The 19,439-nt window shown below is 38.2% G+C and overlaps 1 protein-coding gene across 3 annotated transcripts in view; it reads right to left on the bottom strand.

The window, feature by feature from the left end:
* TDP1 (tyrosyl-DNA phosphodiesterase 1) overlaps positions 1 to 19,439 on the bottom strand; it is a 2,057,997-nt gene that overhangs the window by 874,749 nt on the left and 1,163,809 nt on the right. The window lies entirely within an intron of this gene.

Below are 19,439 nucleotides of genomic sequence, written 5' to 3'. Positions count from 1 at the left end.
ATTGCAAATGTAACGGAAGGGAAAGAGTCTTGAAAGGCCTGCAATGCTAGGAGTACTGCTCTAATTTCTAGGACATTGATATCTGTAGTGGCCTCTTCGTGGGACCAGGTGCCTTGGACTGTCTTTCCTAAAAAGTGTCCCCTCCCTCACTCAATTTTGTAAGCGTCCGTGTTCACTATGGCTTTGGGCTGAGAAAGAATGAAGGAATGGCCGTGTAATATCTGATCTGAGTGAATCTGCCACAAGAAGTACTTCTGGCATGCCCAAGTTATTCTGATCTGGCTGAGCATAGATTGATGTAGAATAAACCAGTAAGTTGCTAGAATCCATTGAAGAATTCTCATATGGTATCTTGCTAATGGAGCCAGAAATATTACAGCAGACACTGACTCCACATCTTGTAAAATCAATTGAAATGACACAGAAGAATTTTGAACTATCTTTTTGACTTGAAGTTGAATAGTCTGTACTCTTGGCTAGGGAAGAGAGGCTGTCATTGATAAAGTATTGAACAAGACCCCAATGAACTGTAATGTCTGAGATGGTTCTAGCTGAAATTTGTGACTGATGGTCATTCCTAGATGACAGTAAAGGTGGAGTGCATAATCTCATGCTTCTATCAAAAGATTCCAGGTCGTAGTGGTTATGAGCCAGTCTTCCAAGTACAGAAACACCTGGAATCCCTGTCATCTCAAGTGAGCTGCTACTACTGCCGTGCATTTGGTGACACCCTGGGGGCTGTGCTGAGAACAAAGAGCAGCGCCCTGAATTGGTAATGACTGGCTTCCAGTCAGAAGCATACGTATCTTCTGGATCATCTGTTCATTTTTATGTGATAGTACGCATCTTGAAGATCTGTTGAGCACATCCTGTCATCGTTGTGCAGGAAAGGCAAAATTGACTGAACCATGACCATCTGGAACTTTGTATACTGAACTGATTTGTTCAGACTGCTGAGATCCAAAACTGGTCTCCAGCCTGTTTTCTTTGGCACTGTAAAGAATCCTGCGCAAGTTCTGGACTCCTCCTGGTCCTGGGGGACATGACTCTTTTTCCTAGCACTCTTTTATTTCTAGTGCTGCTGCTTTCTTCTGACTGGGTGGAACATTTTGTTTATTGTTAAGGAGGTGAGAGTATTATATACAGTGGATATAAAAAGTATACACACCCCTGTTAAAATGTCAGGTTTTTGTGATATAAAAAATGAGACCACAATAAATCATTTCAAAACTTTTCCCACCTTTAATGTGGCCTATAATCTGTACAATTCAATTGAAAAACAAATCTGTTACAGGAAAAAATATAAGAAATTAAAAACGTAGAATAAGCTGGTTGCATAAGTGTGGATATTCAAACTAATACTTCGTTGAAGCACATTTTGATTTAATTACAACATTCAATCATCTTGGGTAGGAGTCGATCAGCATGGCACATCTTGACTTGGCAATATTTGCCCACTCTTCATTGCAAAAGTGCTCCAAATCTGTCAGATTGTGAGGGCATCTCTTCTGCACAGCCCTCTTCAGGTCACTCCACAGATTTTCTATTGAATTTAGGTCTGGGCTCTGGCTGGGCCATTTCAAAACTTTAATTTTCTTCTGGTGAAGCCATTCTTTTGTTGATTTGGATGCATGCCTGGCGTCATTGTTGTGCTGAAAGGTGAAATTCCTCTTCATCTTTCTAGCAGATGCCTGAAGGTTTTGAGCCAAAAGTGACTGGTATTTGGAACTGTTCATAATTCCCTCCACCCTGACTAAAGCCCCAGTCCCAGGTTATGAAAAGCACCCCCAAAGCATGATACTGTCACCGCCATGCTTCACCATGGGGATGGTATTCTTTTGGTGACGCGAAGTGTTGTTTTTGCACCAAACATACCTTTTGGAATTGTGGCCAAAAAGTTCAACCTTGGTCTCATCAGACCATAATACATTTTCCCACATGCTTTTGGGAGACTATGTATGGTTTTGCAAATTTTAGCCAGGCCTGGATGTTTTTCTGTGTAAGAAAAGCCTTTCATCTTGCAACCCTAACCCATAGTCCAGACATATGGAGAATACGAGAGATTGTTGATGCATGAAGTACACAACCAGTACTTGCCAGAAATTCCTGCAGCTCCTGTAGATCTCTTGGCAGCCTCCCTGACCAGTTTTCATCTTGTCTTTTCATCAGTTTTGGAGGGACGTCTAGTTCTTTGCAACATCACTGTAGTCTCATATTTTCTCCACTTTTTGATGACTGTCTTCACTATGTTCCATGGTATATCCAATGCTGTGGACATTTTTTTGTACCCTTCTCCTGACTGATACCTTTCAACAATGAGATCCATTTGATGCTTTGTAAGCTCCCTGCAAACCATGGCTTTTGCTGCAGCAAGCAACTGAGTAAATGTCAGGAAAATCCTACTAGGACAGCTGAACTTTATTTTGGGTTAATCAGAGTCTCTTTAATTGATGGCAGGTGTGTACCCAAGAAGACTGAATGATGTAATTAAATCAAAAGGTGCTTCAACAAAGTATTAGTTTAAGAGTGTGCACAGTTATGCAACCAGCTTAATGTACTTTTTTTTTTTTTATATATTTTTCCCCTAACAGATTTGTTTGTTTTTCAGTTGAACTGTACAGGTTATAAAGGTCACATTAAAAGTAGGAAACGTTTTGAAATGTTTTATTGTGGTCATTTTTTTACATCACAAAAACCTGGCATTTTAACAGGGGTGTGTAAACTTTTTATATCCTCTGTAATCTCTGGAAATAATCCTCTGCACCCATGTATCTTTTGTAATGTTTAGCCAGGCTCTCTGGTGCAAGGATAACCAACCCCCGACTGCCTCCAGAGGTGGACAATCGGGCCTTCTTTCAGGAGTGCTGGTAGGAACTGTCAGAAAAAAACGTCCCTAGATCCTTGATTCTGTGGGCCTCCTCTGCTATGTGGGAGGCATCTCCCATTAGAAATCGCCCCTCTGTCCTAGGGGAACTGTCTCCATGTGTGTCATAGAAAGGATCCTGGGATTTTCTGAACCACATTTTTCAACCACCTCACTGATTCCTACATAAGGTTCTTTGAGAAGTCAAAGAAACACATGCCCACTGCAGACAGGGTCTTACCATTCTTCTCACACCTGGATAGTGTACAGGGTCTTACCATTCTTCTCACACCTGGATAGTGTGTCTTGAACTTTGGGGCCAAACAAAGAACTTCTGTCAAAGGGAGCATTGACAGAGGAGGACTTGAAGGGCTCCACGAAATCACACAGATGCATCCAAGCATGTCAACTAATGGAAATGCCTGAACCTGCTGCCCTTGCGGCACCTTCAAGCTGCATTTGAAATAAGCCTCATGGACAGATTTGAAATGGACTTTAGGGTAGCCAACTGTGAAGTAATAGAGATCTCAGAAGTGATGGTCCCTGACAGAGATTTGGATAGTTATTTAATCAAATCCCACTGAAGTCTGGTGAAGTGTGCCAAATAATTCAGTTACCTGAGTGCATTGAATTGGGTGCCTGAGTGCAGAAGTCACTGAAGCACATACATGCTTCCAAATCTGTCCAATGCCCTGGACTTCCTGTTAGGAGGACGGAAAGATGAACTCTGTTCCGCAAGTTCCTTCTTCCTTCTTTGTGGCCGCCGGAACAAACATCATATCTACTGGTACTCCTTTACTCAAAAATTATCTTCCATTCAATGGTGCCATGATCCTTTCTGGTCTCTTGCGGATCAGCTCAACAATCTCAGCTTTCTTCCACATCTGCCTAGAGATCAAATCAATGAGCTCATCAGCAGGCGAAGGCACCCAGGTAGTAGTTAGGCCAGATCCAAAGGCTTCCAGGAATACTGATTCCTGTTGAGAAGGGTTATTGGTAGACCACCCACCCCTTTGTGTGAGGATCTTAGGATGTCTCCAAAGAAGACATTATCAGATGAGGATCTTGGGGACCTTTCCCCCTCATCAAAATCTGTATCTTATGTGACCGATTCTTGAAGAGTCTAAGTGCCTCCTCTTGCACTTTCTCTTCCTAGGGACTTCTTCAGCGGGGTGCTACGGAGAAGCATTAGAAGATATCAGTATACCTTACTGGGTAGCCTGGAGACTTTGGACTGGCTGTCCCTGTGGAGTAGAGTATTGAGACTCAAGGCACAAAGACATATGAGGTTGGGAAAATGGATCTGAGGGGGGATCGTCATTCCTCTAGAAGTACAGAACATTCTCTCCACTACCTCAAAGGCAGAATGCCTCGGTGAGCAGGAAGTCGACGTTGCCAAGAAAACATGTCTCCAAACCGTTGGCTCCCTCTGATTTTTTTATTAGATTTTTATTTACCAGGAGAGTCCAATGGGTCAGAAGAACCCATTTTCAGTGGATGCCTGGGGAGAAAAGCTCCATAGTAAAAAATGTAGATAAAATACAAATATCTAAGAAAACACAATCAAAATAAAAATAATACACTCCAACAGTACAAGATGAGATTGCAATGAAACACAATTCAGTCAGAAGGAAAATAATATATACAAAAGTTGAGATGAACCTGTAGCAGGAACATCATTGAGCAATAGTGAGCCTATGTAATCAGGTTTATAAGACTAAATACATGGCTAACTGTGACTATGATCTCTACATTCAGTGGTACAATTCAATATACTCAGTAATAAGAGAATAGTAAATACAAGTGTGTAGATGAACATGGAGAAGGGGCATCACAGAGCAATAATGAGCCTATAAAATCACAGTTAGTTAACTATATAGTGTACATAACTAATACTGAGTATGATACCTACATGCAGTGGTACAATTACCATAAAACAACAACACAAGAATACAATGACGTCAAGACAAAACAAGTCTACATATTTCAGTGAGGCTTGGTACAAGTACATTTCCAGCATGAAGAGAGGTAGGTAAGAAGGGAACTTTTGAAGAGGGAGGGGTTTGGAGTTGTTCTGATCGTTACAGGCAAGGTGCTCCAGGTTTTGGCTATACAGTAAGAGTAGAGATGCTGGCCGGGTGGGAGTTTATGCTTGTGAACTTGTAAGAGCTTTTGGTCCTCTGATCTAAGGGGTCTATTTGGGTGGTAGTAGTGGAATGTTGAGCTAAGGGTAGGAAGTCTTGGGGTTTGAAGAGTATTTTTGCGAGCTGTGGTTAGTTGTAAATAGGAGAGGTAGTTAGGTAGTTTTAGCCAGTTCAGTGATTTTAAGGCAGAGCAGTGATGGGTGGAGTGTTTGGAGTTGGTTGCAAATTTAGCAATTTCATTGTAGCATGCCTCAAGCTTAGGTTTAGAGGAGTTTTGGATGTTAGTAAGGGGACACCGTAGAGGAGAGAGGGTAGTACGTATGCAGAGGCTAAGGTTGTTCTTGTGGAAGGGCTTATGAAGTGATTGTGTCTATACACGGTACCAAGTTTACAGTGTGTTTTATGAATGTTTTGTTGTATGTGAGGGTCAAATTTCATCTGCTCATCAATAGGGACCCCGAGGAGTTTTGTGCATCTAACAACTTCTATTAATGATTTGTTAAGAGAGAAGATAGTAAAGTCAGACTTGTTTACGGGGGTTGTTTTCTTGGGGGTGAAGAGAATGATTTTAGATTTGTTAGGATTTAAGGTGAGGTGGTTGTTATGCATCCAGGATTCTGTGGAGGAGAAGGCATTTTGAGTTAGTATAAATAAGTCAGAAAGAGAGTTAGAGCAGATTGTGGAGTCATCTGCATACTGAATGATGATTCCTTGAGATAGTGATGAGTGGAAGTTGTTTATGAGTATGCCAAATAGGACTGGTCCAAGCATGGAGCCTTGGGGAACACCGGCGGTGGTGTTTAGGAAAGCAGAGATGGCATTTTGTTATCTGACAGCTTGTTGTCTTTCATGTTACTAAATGGAGAACCAGGTTGTTGTGGGGGGGGGGGCAGACTGACTGTAGAGAGTTGGGAGATTAGAAGAGGTGAGAAATGGTGTCAAAGGCTTTGGATAGGTCAAGGAAGAGAGCGGAGACAATTCATTGGCTCTGTTTACAGTTTCCATAAAGGAGAGAAGGGCAGTGGTGGTACTATGTCCAGACCTGAGGCCGTGTTGTGAGGATGATAGTATTTGGTTGTCTAAGAGGTACTGGAAAATTTGGGAACTGATGCGTATTTCTGGGATTTTGGAGAGTGGACAGAGAATAGCAATGGGACGGAAGTTAGTGATGTCGGTATTTTTGCCTCCTTTGCGGAGAGGAAGGATCTTATCCAAAGGTAGCCCACCCAGCACTCCAGCTGAGGTCGGACCCAAGCTGTCCAAAGCTGAGGCTCTGAGGGGCAGAGATGGCTCCAACAACTTCGGAGTTGAATCCAAAACCCTGGACACGGCAGCAGCACTATGGCTCTGAAAGTCATCCGGCTCCAACAAACTTGGAGCCAGGTGACTCAGAGAAGGTTCAACAGTCTTCGGATCTGACACAGATGGTTCCAGAAGTCTCAGATCCAATAGTTCCAAAGCAGACCTGAATTTGTGCCGAGAGAAATTTCCTCATCATTTTATCTACATCTGCTTCTGTCAGACTCCTGGAAGGATGAGAAGAGGCCACTGAAGGGATCCTAGAATGATGGCATCTCTGTAAGAATGGTAATGGTAGATGGGAAGGAACAGGATCTAGAGATGATGCATATCAGGTCCTTGGGAGATTCTTCGGCTCTGAAGATGTGGATCTGTTATCAGAAGCTGTCGGATCCGAGGGTTTAGTTTTTTGGATCAGATGAACTCAGATCCGACCATTTACACACCTTTTGAGAAGGTTCAAGAGTAGGGTCAAAGCTAGGAGTGCAGGATCCGGAAGGGTCCGATGAATATTTTCTGGATTCCTTCTTTTCTAATTTCTTGGAGGTTTGAGCTCCAGATAAAGTCTCCAAAAAAGAAGTAGGTAATAAACCTTTCAGAATTACAGTATTTTTGCAATCCACTAAGGCCCATGGATTAAAGGCCTTACAAATGTTGCATGACTTTGTTAAATGAGCTGGGCCTAAGCAGTACACACAGGAATCATGTGCATCAGATAGAGGTATTTTATGCCTACAATCTTTACATTTTTTTTAAAAACTGAAGGTTTTTCAGCCATATTGAAGAAGAAAAATTAATACAGTTGTAATAACAGAAATACAAGATTTTTTTTTATGAAGAAAGAAAGAAATTACCAACAATTGTAATTAAAGAAATTACCATAAGGGTATAAGAGAGAAAAAGATTACCAACAATGGTAAGGCAAGAATACTCTGATAAGCGTAGGAAGGATAAGGGAGGAATATATAATATATATAGAAAAAGGAAATAAAATATAAAAATCCTATTTCACTCAAAACACCATACTAAAGCTCAAGAGCTAACAGTGACCACATCCACACAAGAATGTGGTAAACGGGATCTGGGGTATGGCAGGAGACTAGTGCATTACGGGTAAGAAAAGAGCTCAAGAGCTTTCAGTATCCACAAGCTGTAAAAAGTGGCCACATCGGATCCAATGGTCAGATCCAAATCCATTTGTTGAGGAATGAATGAAAACTGACAATATCAGATCATGCATTTCTTCTGCAGTGACATTATACATGATATTAAATTCCAAGTATAAACCATTCAGTATACAAACAGTCCATGTGCAATGCATGTGACAAGCAAACATTAGATATAACTTATAAGACATGAGTTAGGAGAGTTAGAGTACAGATGTTAGGATTAAATACAACTGAGGTAGTGTGTGTAACATTAGTAGGTACATAATAGTTAAGAAAGAACAGGGAGAGTGGCATTATAAAACTGATGAGTCAGGGATTAGTGGTGGTAATAACACTAGGGTACATACTGACACATAACCTGGTTAAAAGAGTGACGGAGAGTATTTAAAGGATATTGATAAAGTGGGAAGGTCAGAAAAAAATTGTAATGTAAAGTAGACATTAATATAGGAAGGTAACTGAGAAGGAGTATAGAAAGGTGTGTTGTGTAGGAGGGGATACAGGTTATAATGGGGTAGGGAATATGAGTTGACACAGTAGCGTAGCTAGGACAGGGCAAGAGTGACAACTACCCCAGGTGCAAAGGGTTGGGGGGTGTAATCAGCTGATCCAGATCTTTCTTTACTGTAATACCGGCTTTTAAAAGCTGGTATTACATTTGCAGTCAAGCCTGAGTGCTACCCATACGTGGTCTAAACATTGCTACAGTTTAAAGTAAAAAAAGAAAAAAAATCTTTTTTGTCTTAACTAAAACCTGAGTTCTACAATAAAAAGATTCAAAACGTCAAACAGCAACTCAAAATGTTTTGTGGAAACCCAAACTAAGCCAACAGACCCAGTGCCATTCAAAACACGAAATAACTCTCTTTACACTGTAACACAGCTAAACACCTTTGTTCTTTTATTAAAACTTCCTCAGAGTTAGTATTAAAACAACTGAATGACCCTTTATAATAAGCATCAGATCACATGACCACGTCAACACACAATTATACAATTAAATATTTAAAACATTTAAAGATAAAATTTCAACAGTGTACAAATGACAAGTATATACACTACTATATAACCAGCACTGAGAGGATGGAACTCACACAGCAACTTGTTTTGTTTTCCTTGGAACCTGACATAAAAATCTATGACAGTTATCACAGTTGAGTTCAGTTGTTAAATTCAGTTAGTTGGAAGCTCATCACCTTGCCTTGTGGAAGTAAGCATATCGGCATCCAGTCTTGCCTTGCTGTATTAATTTAGATAGGGAACAGTCATTCTTTAGACAGTTAGGAAATACAGTGAGATTAATTAAGTTTTGTTTTTCTGCATCTGTTTGAATTTGTCCAGCTGTGTTATTTTTATTTCTGCTGTGATCAAAACACTGTTTACTGTACTTAGATATTCAGTATTCTCATTTTTTGTATTTTATTATTTATTACTAAATATTTTATACCTTTCATTGTGGCTGGTCTTTTAGAGAACACTTTTAATGTCTTGAGAGTACCTGTGCTTATTTTAGCGACACCCTAGCCAATGTGAAAAGCCTGGCTGCTTTGGTTACACTCTATCATTTATGTTAGTTTTGATTTTACTCAGTAAAGAGCCTGACAGTGGTTGACTGGTGGCAGCAAGGTTACATTATAGTCTGGGAAGAAAGGCTACAGCTAGTAAATCTGTACCATTTTTTCCCATGAGTGTGTGTGCGTGTGTGTGTGAAAATCAAATACTCAAGTGTGGGTGTGTCAGCTACTTGTAACTGGGACACAGTACTCCAAAGTGAGTCTTTTTGGGATCTGGAGAGAGAGAGAGTCTAGTCCCAGGGGAGCGTGTTTCATGTGTGCTCTTGGGGAAAACTGTGTTCGATGCAGAGAGTTGCATTTGAAAATACTTTGTAAATTCATTCCTGTTTTTAGTGACTGTCTCTTACCAGCATCAGTTGTGAGGATTGAGGCTCCTACATTACTGGCCCAGGGTAAAGACAGGCCATCAAACACGTGAAAAAAATATCTCTAGAAAATGTGGAATGTTTTGATATCAAAGTTGCAAATATTTCAGATACATTAATGAGGGCTCTAACGTAGTTCTAAAACCTTCTTATAAACAAATTTGGGCCAGGTACAGATTCACATGTAATTCTACTTTTACAGTTTATCTGGCTACATGCGACTCTTGTGACAGTTTTATTTATTGACATTTGTTGACTGGGAAAGTCCACTGGGTCAAGGACCCATTTTCAATGGTGGCCCAGGGAGAAAAGCTCCAAAAAGTTACAGAAATTTTTACATAACATCATCTTTAAAATAGGCAAGATACAGATGTTATACATTACAACTGAAGCAGTGATACAATCCATTCAATCCAATGTGCTAGTCTTTTAAGTAATTCAGTTTACACAGTCACATAAGAAAAATAAAAATGATGTAAGTTAATTTTACAATTCAAAAGGCTAGTAATAGGAGAAAATCTTGAGAAGAAGAAAAAATACTGAATAGTTGGCTGATATATTGAAGTTTATAAAGTACTTGTTAGGCACTGTACATGCCTTTATGTTGGAAAAATGACAAGAAAATTATGTAAAAAAGTGTACAAACATGTATCTGCAATTAAAAAGAATGATTTTATGAACACTTTAGCCAAACATGCCGGTATTTGTTCTGAGTTTAGAAATTTGTGTTTTTTTATGATTGATTTTATTACAGAAACACCTTTTTAAGGTGACATTAACAATAGTCTTGAAGTAAAGGAGGGAAACTGGCAGATTATATTAAAAGCAGACAAACTGCCAGGTTTAAATGAGAATATTACATGTTTGTTAAAATCACATAGGCTTTGAATTTTCAATATTCAGATTTATGAAATGTTTACATTTGTTTATTAGAAGTAAGACTCATTAGATTTATAATGAATTTTTTATATAGTAGTGTATATACTTGTCACTTGTATACTTCTGAAAATTTGTCTTTAAATGTTTTAAATATTTAATTGTATAATTAAGTGATAATATAGTCATGCGATTTAATGCATATTATAAAGGAACATTCAGTTGTTTTAATACTAGCTCTGAGGAAGTTCTAATAAAAACACGAAAGCACTTAGCTGTATTACAGTGTAGAGAGAGAGTTATTTTGTCTTTTGAAAGGCACTGGGTCTGTTGGCTTAGTTAGAGCTTCCACAAAATGTTCTGAGTTTTTTGAAAATCTGAGTGCCGTAGTTCTCCCTGCAGGTAGGGTGTAAACTGTAGCAACTGTTTGCTACAGTTTTATTTATTTATTTATTCAGCTTTACTAAAGCATGAACACTGTAGTGCTCTGTATAAGCAGGGCATAAACTGTAGCAACTGTTTGCTACATTTGTAGCAAGCAGTTCACTACAGTTTTTTTTTTGAAAAACTGAAACATGAGGGCTGTAACTCTTTGTGCAATCAGGGTATAAACTGTAGCAATTATTTGCTAAATCTGTAGTATGCAGTTTGCTACAGTTTAAAAAGGAGATTTTTTTTTTTTTTTTTTTTTTTTTAAGTAAAGCATAAGCACTGTAGTGCTCTATGCAATGCAGGCTATAAACTGCAGCAACTGTTTGCTACAGCTGTAGTAAACAGCTTGCTACAGTTTAAAAGAAGAAACTATGTTGAAGGAGAGTTGGAGGCAGGGTACACAAATGGGACCTGAATGGCTGGGGTGGGGGTGTGTGCATCTAGCCACCTGGTTGGTGTGCCAGTAGAAATATTTTTTTTTTCCTCTTCAGTACAAGAGCTGGGGGCCATAGGGTGTACATCTAACTATAATAAGATGATCATTTATAATGCATCACTTGAAGAGCGGTGGGGGTGTGGTGCTAGTTTATAGTACCAGCCCAGGGCACTGGTTGAACAACCTAATCTTCTGAAATGACAAACGTAAAATGTATTTACCCATGTAAGCAGTATGTATACAATCAGATGGGGTTTAGGTGCTGCTCTACTAAAGGCTTACAAAGCAGATATTTCATGGTCTGTCTTGGGTATGTTGGGATCGTGTTCTAGAGTTTAGATATGCAAAGAGAGTATAGTGAGTCACCTGCTGTTATTAGACTTTGTTGTAATTACTAACAGTTTATGGTTTGAGTTAATGACTCTGGAGAGTGGCACTGCTGGGTATCTTTTAGTGCTGGACATTTTTCTGGTTCATGTATCTGATTACATGCAGCAATAAGAGTTTGTTAAATAGTTGTCTAGCTCAAGACTGTCTACTTGTTTTATGGCTCTGCAACGATGAGTCCTATGAGTACAATTAACAGCCATTTTGGCTGCTTTACTGTAACAGGCAGAGTTTTAGCTTTAAGTGTAGTGTTTAGTTTTTTTTTTAAAACAGGTAGGTTATATAACAGGGATGGAAGACGGTAGGTAGATACTTTTGTTTGTTCTGTATAGTCTGTCAGGCAGTGTTTGGTTCTACAGAGGGAGCTAAGTTTCTGGTGAGTTTTTTAAAATGGCTTGCAATATGTGTTGGTGAGATTTGAGGTTAATGTGAATTATGACACCTAGGTGTTTTGTTGGGATTATGGTTTTAATTTATGTGCTGTTGGATGAGGTTATTTCAAAACCTTGCACTTCATTTTGGAATTGTTCAGAGTGAAAAGCTTAACTTTATTTTTTTTTTTCAGGATTTAAAAGTAGATGTACATTTTTAGTCAAGTTTAACAGCACAGAAAGATGTCTCAGTGATGTCCTGAAGTGAATTTTAAATGAAAATAACCACTTGAAAGTAAAATTCATGTCATGACATACAACTGTGGTTAAGTAATAGATTATGCTACAGATAAGAATGAAAAAAGTAATACGTTTCAGATGGAAATAATGTGAGAGTAGAAAGTGACCATCCTTCAATTAGTTACAGATTTAGTGAAAGAAGAAAAAGAAAGACACAGCAACATTTTAGAAGAAACAGCACATTCAATAAATCAGAAAAAAAAAGTATTAACAGAAGAAAGAAGTGAGAAATAACTGAAAATATAATCAAAATAAATGTACCTGTTAAACTAAGGAGCAAGTCAGGGTTTTGATTTAGGTATCACCAAGATAATTTATGAATAAATGGTGAAAGCGTAAAACAGAAAATATAAGGTTTAGACAAAACAAAATAAAATCAATACTTGGTTTGATAATGAATTATATGAAGCTAAACAACTGTGAAACCAAGTAAACAATGGATATCAACAAGAAATCCTACACAATAGATATTAGTTAATAATGAAAAACAAAAACTCAACATAGGTTCATAGGTTAAGTACTAGGCTAACTGCCTTGCAAGCCTAGTCAATTATCCTTTGTGAGACTCAAACCCTGAACCTTGTGTTTGTAAGGCAAACACCTTAACCATTAGAACACCCTCCCAACAGGCTAATTAAACATAAAAAGAAGCTATTAGCTGACTATAGATGAGAGAAAATGTTAAAAATACAATGTAATAATGTCATACTTTTGGAAGCTGTTAGCTGACTATAGATGAGAGAAAATGTTAAAAATACAATCCAAAAAATAAAAATCACCTCCAACAAAAAAATGATCCTGAAGAGGATGTAAAAAGCAAATGTCATATGAAAATAATGAATTCCGTTCAGGATCAAACCAAGCAGACAGTCTATCCTATTCAGGATGTACGCAAAGTCAAAGTCTATTCAGACCTGATATAAAAATTCAAAAAACGGAAACAGTGCAAAGCACAGCACATAAGTCTATTCAGACCATAAAAGCTCTTCATATATATCCAAAATGTTCCACCATCAAAGACCAAAAAGTTAATGATAAAAACTTTTTATTCAGAATAAATGGTAAGCGCTTTCGCTGAGTAGCTTTTTCAAACCATCACAAATTCATCTTTCAAGTGACTGAATATATAGCTCAAAAGCTAAATCAATTAATACAATAAATTGTCAATTAAGTAATTAAACAATTAAAGCAAAACAAATAAAATGCATGAATATACAAGTATAAAATATATACATAAATATACAGATAAAAACATATATAAACATGACTATACATATACAAGTACTAAAGATATTGTGCATCTATATAAACAATGCCAATGTTACAGAATTATACAATATATTTAAATAAATCAAAGTTAGAAGTTACAAACATCTGGGACACACGTGTACTAAAAATTACTCATGGTAGTTGCATATTCAACAGCAAACGTTAAAAAATAAAAGAGAATATGCATTATACTGACGGAACAAAATAGATGTTCAGCCCCAAATGCATCCCTATTAAGTCCTAACAGGTCCAAAGGTAAGCAAGCAATAATGCCCGACAGGGTGTGTGTTAATTAAGCAATAACCCACGTCTGGGTGTGGGTAATGCTAGTGGTGTGACAACCGTGGGTAAATCCAGCATTACCCACACTCAGATGTGGGTTATTGCTATTATACAATGACATTATTTAAGAAAAAAAAAATACATACTTTTCTTAAATAATGCCTTTATATATTACCTGCGTGGTGCCCTTCCACATTTTTTCCGCTATCCTGGGGCTTTTTCTGATGTACTGTGCATGCGTATGCTTACGCAGTACATCAGAGGTGTGTAGGGGAAGCAATGGAGAAAGGAAGATCTCTGTTGCTTTTTTAAAGCTGTCTCGCTATGTTAAACGAGTTTAACATAGCGAGATATCTTTTAAAAAGGCAACGGAGGAAGGAAGATCTCTGTTGCTCTTTTTTAAGATATCTCGCTATTTCAAACGTATAACATAGCGAGATTACAGCAACAGAGATATTCTGTTCTCCATTGCTACCTAACACAAAAAAAAACTCAACACTTATACTAATGGAAAAAGTCCGGGCGACCAGACCTTTTTCCATTAGTATATGTCAGATTTACAACGGGCAAGCTGGTTGGACTGGCCAATCAGCATGCATGTTTTGGAATACTAAATCGGCAGTCATTGCATAATGTGTAATTAATGCCTGCCCAGAGGTCTACACCCCTGGAAGGGCATTACTCACACATGAACAAACACCCTGGAGGGCATTATTGCACTTAGAGACTGGGCTCCCTGTAAAATTGCTGTGTTTTACTTACTTATTTTTAAGTACTATATTATTGTTTTACATATATTTTTGATGTAAAATAGCTTGTCTGCCAAATGTTTCAAACTTACTGCAGTATATGTTAATGTGTTGGAGGAAGCATTTCACATTTACAATATAACACTTAAAAATATCCAGGCATTTATTTTATTTTTGGTCCCTTACTCCTAAAATGTTTGGTTTGTTTCCAGTCATTGGAGATTGAAGTTATTAAACAATGGTATACATTTGAGTTTCAGACTATTATTTTCTTCAGCAAATTCATACTAACCCAAATCCTTTTAATTAAGCAAGTTTGTAATTTTATAAGAGCAGTAATTAAAATGTGTTCCAATTTTTGAGCCTTTGTTTCCTCTTTATTTTAGGATTTATCCAGATTTCTTCAGCTGAAAGGTCCGGAGGTATGCAAACATCTCTACTGTCGCTATCACTCAGTCTGTCATACACACTTCTGTTTCAGAAAATGTATGCTACCACAAATCCTAATAATTAACTAAAATGTGCTCCTATTTTGATCCTTTGTCCCCCATTTATTTTAGGTTCATCCAGATACTTTGAGCTAAGAGTCAACAGAGCATACTTTTCAACTGTCCAGATTTTTGCTGAATGCAAAATTTTTTGGCCTGTGTGTTTGGTCCCATCTTCATAAAACAAGTAGTATTCTGGAAAATCACATGAGTTAGAAAAACATTTAAAATTGTTTTTCTAAAGTATTTGGGAGGTCTCCTTCAAGTTCAGTGAGGTCAACGTGATCAAGTATTTGAAATTTAAACCCAGTGTGTCTCCTGTGGAGTTAAGTGCGTCTGAATCCTTCATTTCAGTTTATTAATAGTCTTTCCCACATAAAATGCATTGCATCTATTGCAACTAGCCCTGTAAACAACTTGTGTAGAGTTGAAGTCTCCACCTGCATTAGTCTTAGTAAGTTTCTTTAAATATGGGCAGTAAAAACAGTCTCCCTCTTGAATGTAAGTGCAAAATGAACAGTTTGCTTTACATTTTTTAGTTTTCCTTTCCTGTGATTTAAGTTTTCCTTCTACAAATCTCCTAATATTTCTAGCCTTCCTATATACAAAAGTCGAGGCTTCACCCAAAATGTCTACAAGATAAGGGCTTTCTGTTATTATGGCCCAGTTCTCCTGGATAATATTCTTGATACAATGAAAATCCACAGTATATGTCAGTATGCAGCTGTCTTTTGATTTGTCCACAAATTTCATAAAAATTCTTCCAATGGGTCAGTTTAGTGTGGGTACATTAGTATTTTTAAACTTGATGATTGGTTCAAAAATCTTTCTTAACATTTGGTTCTCATACCCCCCCTTGCTAAGAAATCATTTTCCAAATTGTTAAGGTTTCTCAGAAAAGGTTCTATCTTTTTGGTTATTCTAGCTACCCTATATCCCTGGGATGTAACCACGTTATATTTTGTCTTGATGGGATGCAGAGTTTTACTGCGGAGTAAAAGGTTTACTCTCATTGGTTTTCGGTAAAGATCATCAGAAATTCTGCTGTTGTTAATGTCCTTAGAAATTAGCATATCTAAGAACATGCTTGAGATGGAGCCGTGGGAGGAGGTGAAACACAAGGCGGCAGTAGTTAGATTGAGGTACCTGATGAACTCTTCTAGTTGTAAAGCGTGACTTTTCAATACAATAAAAATATTATCGATAAAACAAAGATAACATGACATGTGCTGCATGAAATTTCAGTTAGTGAACACAAAATCCTCTTCAAACTTGCCCAGAGCTACGTTGGCTATGCTGGGCGCCATTGTGCCCCCATAGCTATTCCAGTCTTTTGCTTGTAATATTTTCTGTTGAAAGCAAAGAAGTTAAAATCCAGTACCAAATTAATGAGCTTACTTAACTTTCCTAGCTGCGCTAGTGTACCATTATGGTGTCTTTTAAAATAATCCACAGCTGCAGCTTCTACGTAATAATTGTGAGGAAGCACAGTATACAATGTAAGCTTCAACAATAATCTTTTTTACTTTTCTCAAAAAGTCCATAGAACCTTTTATATATGATCTGTTCTTCGAGGGTAGGGATTTCAATAGATACTCTAGGTATATGGCCGCTGCTTCCATAAGAAATCCCCCGCTTGCCACCATTGGCCTGTATGATGGGTTATCGGTATTCCAAAAAACTTAGGCAAACGCGGGCATGGGGTCCATAAATAATCATAGAGATTCTCCTTAATCAGACTTTCTTCATATAGATGTAAAGTTGGTATTCCAGTCACTATATGCTCACTTTTATGCTTCAAATACACATTCATAACTCACAAATTCAGACAGTTTTCACTCCGTGTTTTCAAGTTCGTGCATGTCTTCATGTCAAAGCAAACAAATTCTAACATGCTGTCAATCACCTAGTTTTATTCCTTCTTGGAAATCAGGCAATTTCCTATACTTCATTTCAACAAAGACCATGTCAAGAAGCAAACTTCTGGCCATTATTCAAGGTGGGATACACAGGCTTGTGGTCTCAGCAACTGCCCCAAATATTTCAGTCCGAATCCCAGCAAAATAATGGTGTAAAAACTTTAAACTAAAGCTTACACCTGCAAGTAACATTTTATTTGTTCTGAGGAATCCAGTCTGCATAGATTTTCTACTAGTGAAAAGGTATTACCATGCTGAATTCTTAGGGAGCAGAACTTTTGTTTACTGCAGGTAAAAATAAGGCTCTGATTCACCACCAAAAACCACTTATTTTCAGTCAAAATGTCCACCTCTGGACTTTGAGTTCAGAAATAGAACACACTTACAAGTACTCGCAGTTTGAACAATAACAGGGTTTGCACATACAGGTACAAAAAAGAGCAGGCCACCTGACATATCACACCTACTTCAGTTCACTTTGCTTGGATACTCTCCAGCTGTTGGTATCCAAGTCTTAAGCAGCCTAATTTCTTATACTCTTTGTATAACTTTGACAATGGCAGTCTCAAATACTCCCTTTCCTCCTGAATCCCTTCACAGAACCAAGAATCTATGTCACTTCGATTAAACTCAATATTTCCGCAGTTTATGTGCAACTGTTTTATCTCGGTAAGCAGAGGTCCATTACCAAATTTAAAGGTTAAGTGCTCCAGTCTATCACAGTGTGTAAAAGCCTTTTTTTTCTGAGCCTACATAGTTTCTTCATACTCAACAACACACACAACCATATTCAAGCACTTCAAGAACCTGCAACACTCATCAACATGAGTAGGTTCCTCCATCGGAGCTCATGTAGTACACTGGGCCCTCCCTAAGTGCAGGTCTAGAATGTTGTCCGAAATGTTTATGTCAGCAGAAAGAGCTGTCTGTTGATGAGAAAAATCAAGCTGCACTGTCTAGCAATATTTTAATTAGGAAAGATAAGATTAGCTAGACAAACAGAGACAAACCTACAGATTTTTGTCTTGTGCATTGGAATTATTTTTTACTTAGACAGATGATTAGATGGACTGTTAGATGCAGCAGACAGCTACAAAGACAGATACCAATATATTTCCATTAGCAGCATTTGTAAGGGGAGGGGTTCCTTGAAAATAGTATATATGTTTTTTTTTTAAACGGAGAGTGAGAAGGCATTAAGGAGGGCACCAGCTTACCATACCACATCCAGAAATCGGCAGAATGCTACAGTGGCAGATATCAAACTACAGTACCTCTGTAATATTCGGACAGCTGCAAAAAATACTGATAAGGGCAAGTGTTCTATCACACCACTAAAGAGGCTGGAAAAAGACAATGTATTACATAAAATTTACAAATGGTTTCTTAAAGGTACACAAAGGACATGAGTTCCAGTGAAGAGCTAAGGGAGAGGGTGAGTACAGTTGTGTAAGAACTTACCATAACAGTAGATTTTTTAATTATCATTGTTGTAGTATTCCTCACTACAGGGTTAGCTTATCGATGGTAGCCATACATCTGTCCAGTATACCAAAGCCTGAGCCTTTTCAAGTGTTGTATGTAAGATGCATATTCTACATCTGAAGTACAAGGTACAGGAGACAGGAAGTTAAAACTGGGGAGTTTACCTTTACAAAGAGTTCACTCACAAGTGGAGTCCCTCAGGGATCAGTCTTGGGGTCGCTCCGTTTTTGGCATTTACCTCTCTAAATTCAAGGCCAATGACAAGGACCTCTGGCTGACAATATCTGCAGATGATTGCAAATTAGTAGCAGTCAGAGAATCCCCCCCCCCCAGTGACAATAATGTTCTCCAGGAAGGGCTGACAAAGATATAAAGTAAATGCATAATAGTATCCTTTGGGAAGTCATCCAGTCCTGGTAAATATCATATTGACAATACACCCCTAAGAGGGGACCCAATAGTGAGGAACTTGGGGATACATATAGACAGTAATCTAGCCTATTATCATCTCACATCTACAGCAGTGAGGCTGTCATTCTACACTGTGCAAATTATAAACAAAAGGTATGGCATCTAGGTCCAAGAAGGTCATTGTTCCACTGTATTCAGCATTCATTACATCTGTCATTGAGTACAATGCCCCCTTTGGTATGTACCTAACTAAGCACATCAGAGAATAGTCACTAAAAGAATACAGGTCATAAGTAACATGTCCTTTGCAGACTGCCTCAAAGCCCATTCCCCTGTATTCTGTCGACTACAGGCTGTTGAGGGGAGATCTATGCCTGGCATATAAGAATTGTCAGACCCCACTCTGATGGACCTCCTGCATATCTGCAAAACAAACAGCATTAGAATTACTCATTCCAAAGACTTAAACCTTGTCTGTGATATAAACAGGACCTGATGGAGAAACCGGTAAGTATCCCAAAGGCTACCCTTTCTCTGAAACAGATTACCCATCCATATGAAGCACTGTTTCTCCTTAACCGAATTCACACTTGGACAACTGGATGGGAAACAGGAAATTC

This window comes from Protopterus annectens, chromosome 6.part0 (genome assembly GCF_019279795.1).
Source record: "Protopterus annectens isolate FY-2018-M chromosome 6.part0, PAN1.0, whole genome shotgun sequence".
Taxonomy (NCBI): Eukaryota; Metazoa; Chordata; order Ceratodontiformes; family Protopteridae; genus Protopterus; species Protopterus annectens.
This window is presented reverse-complemented; position numbering and strand designations above follow the sequence as displayed.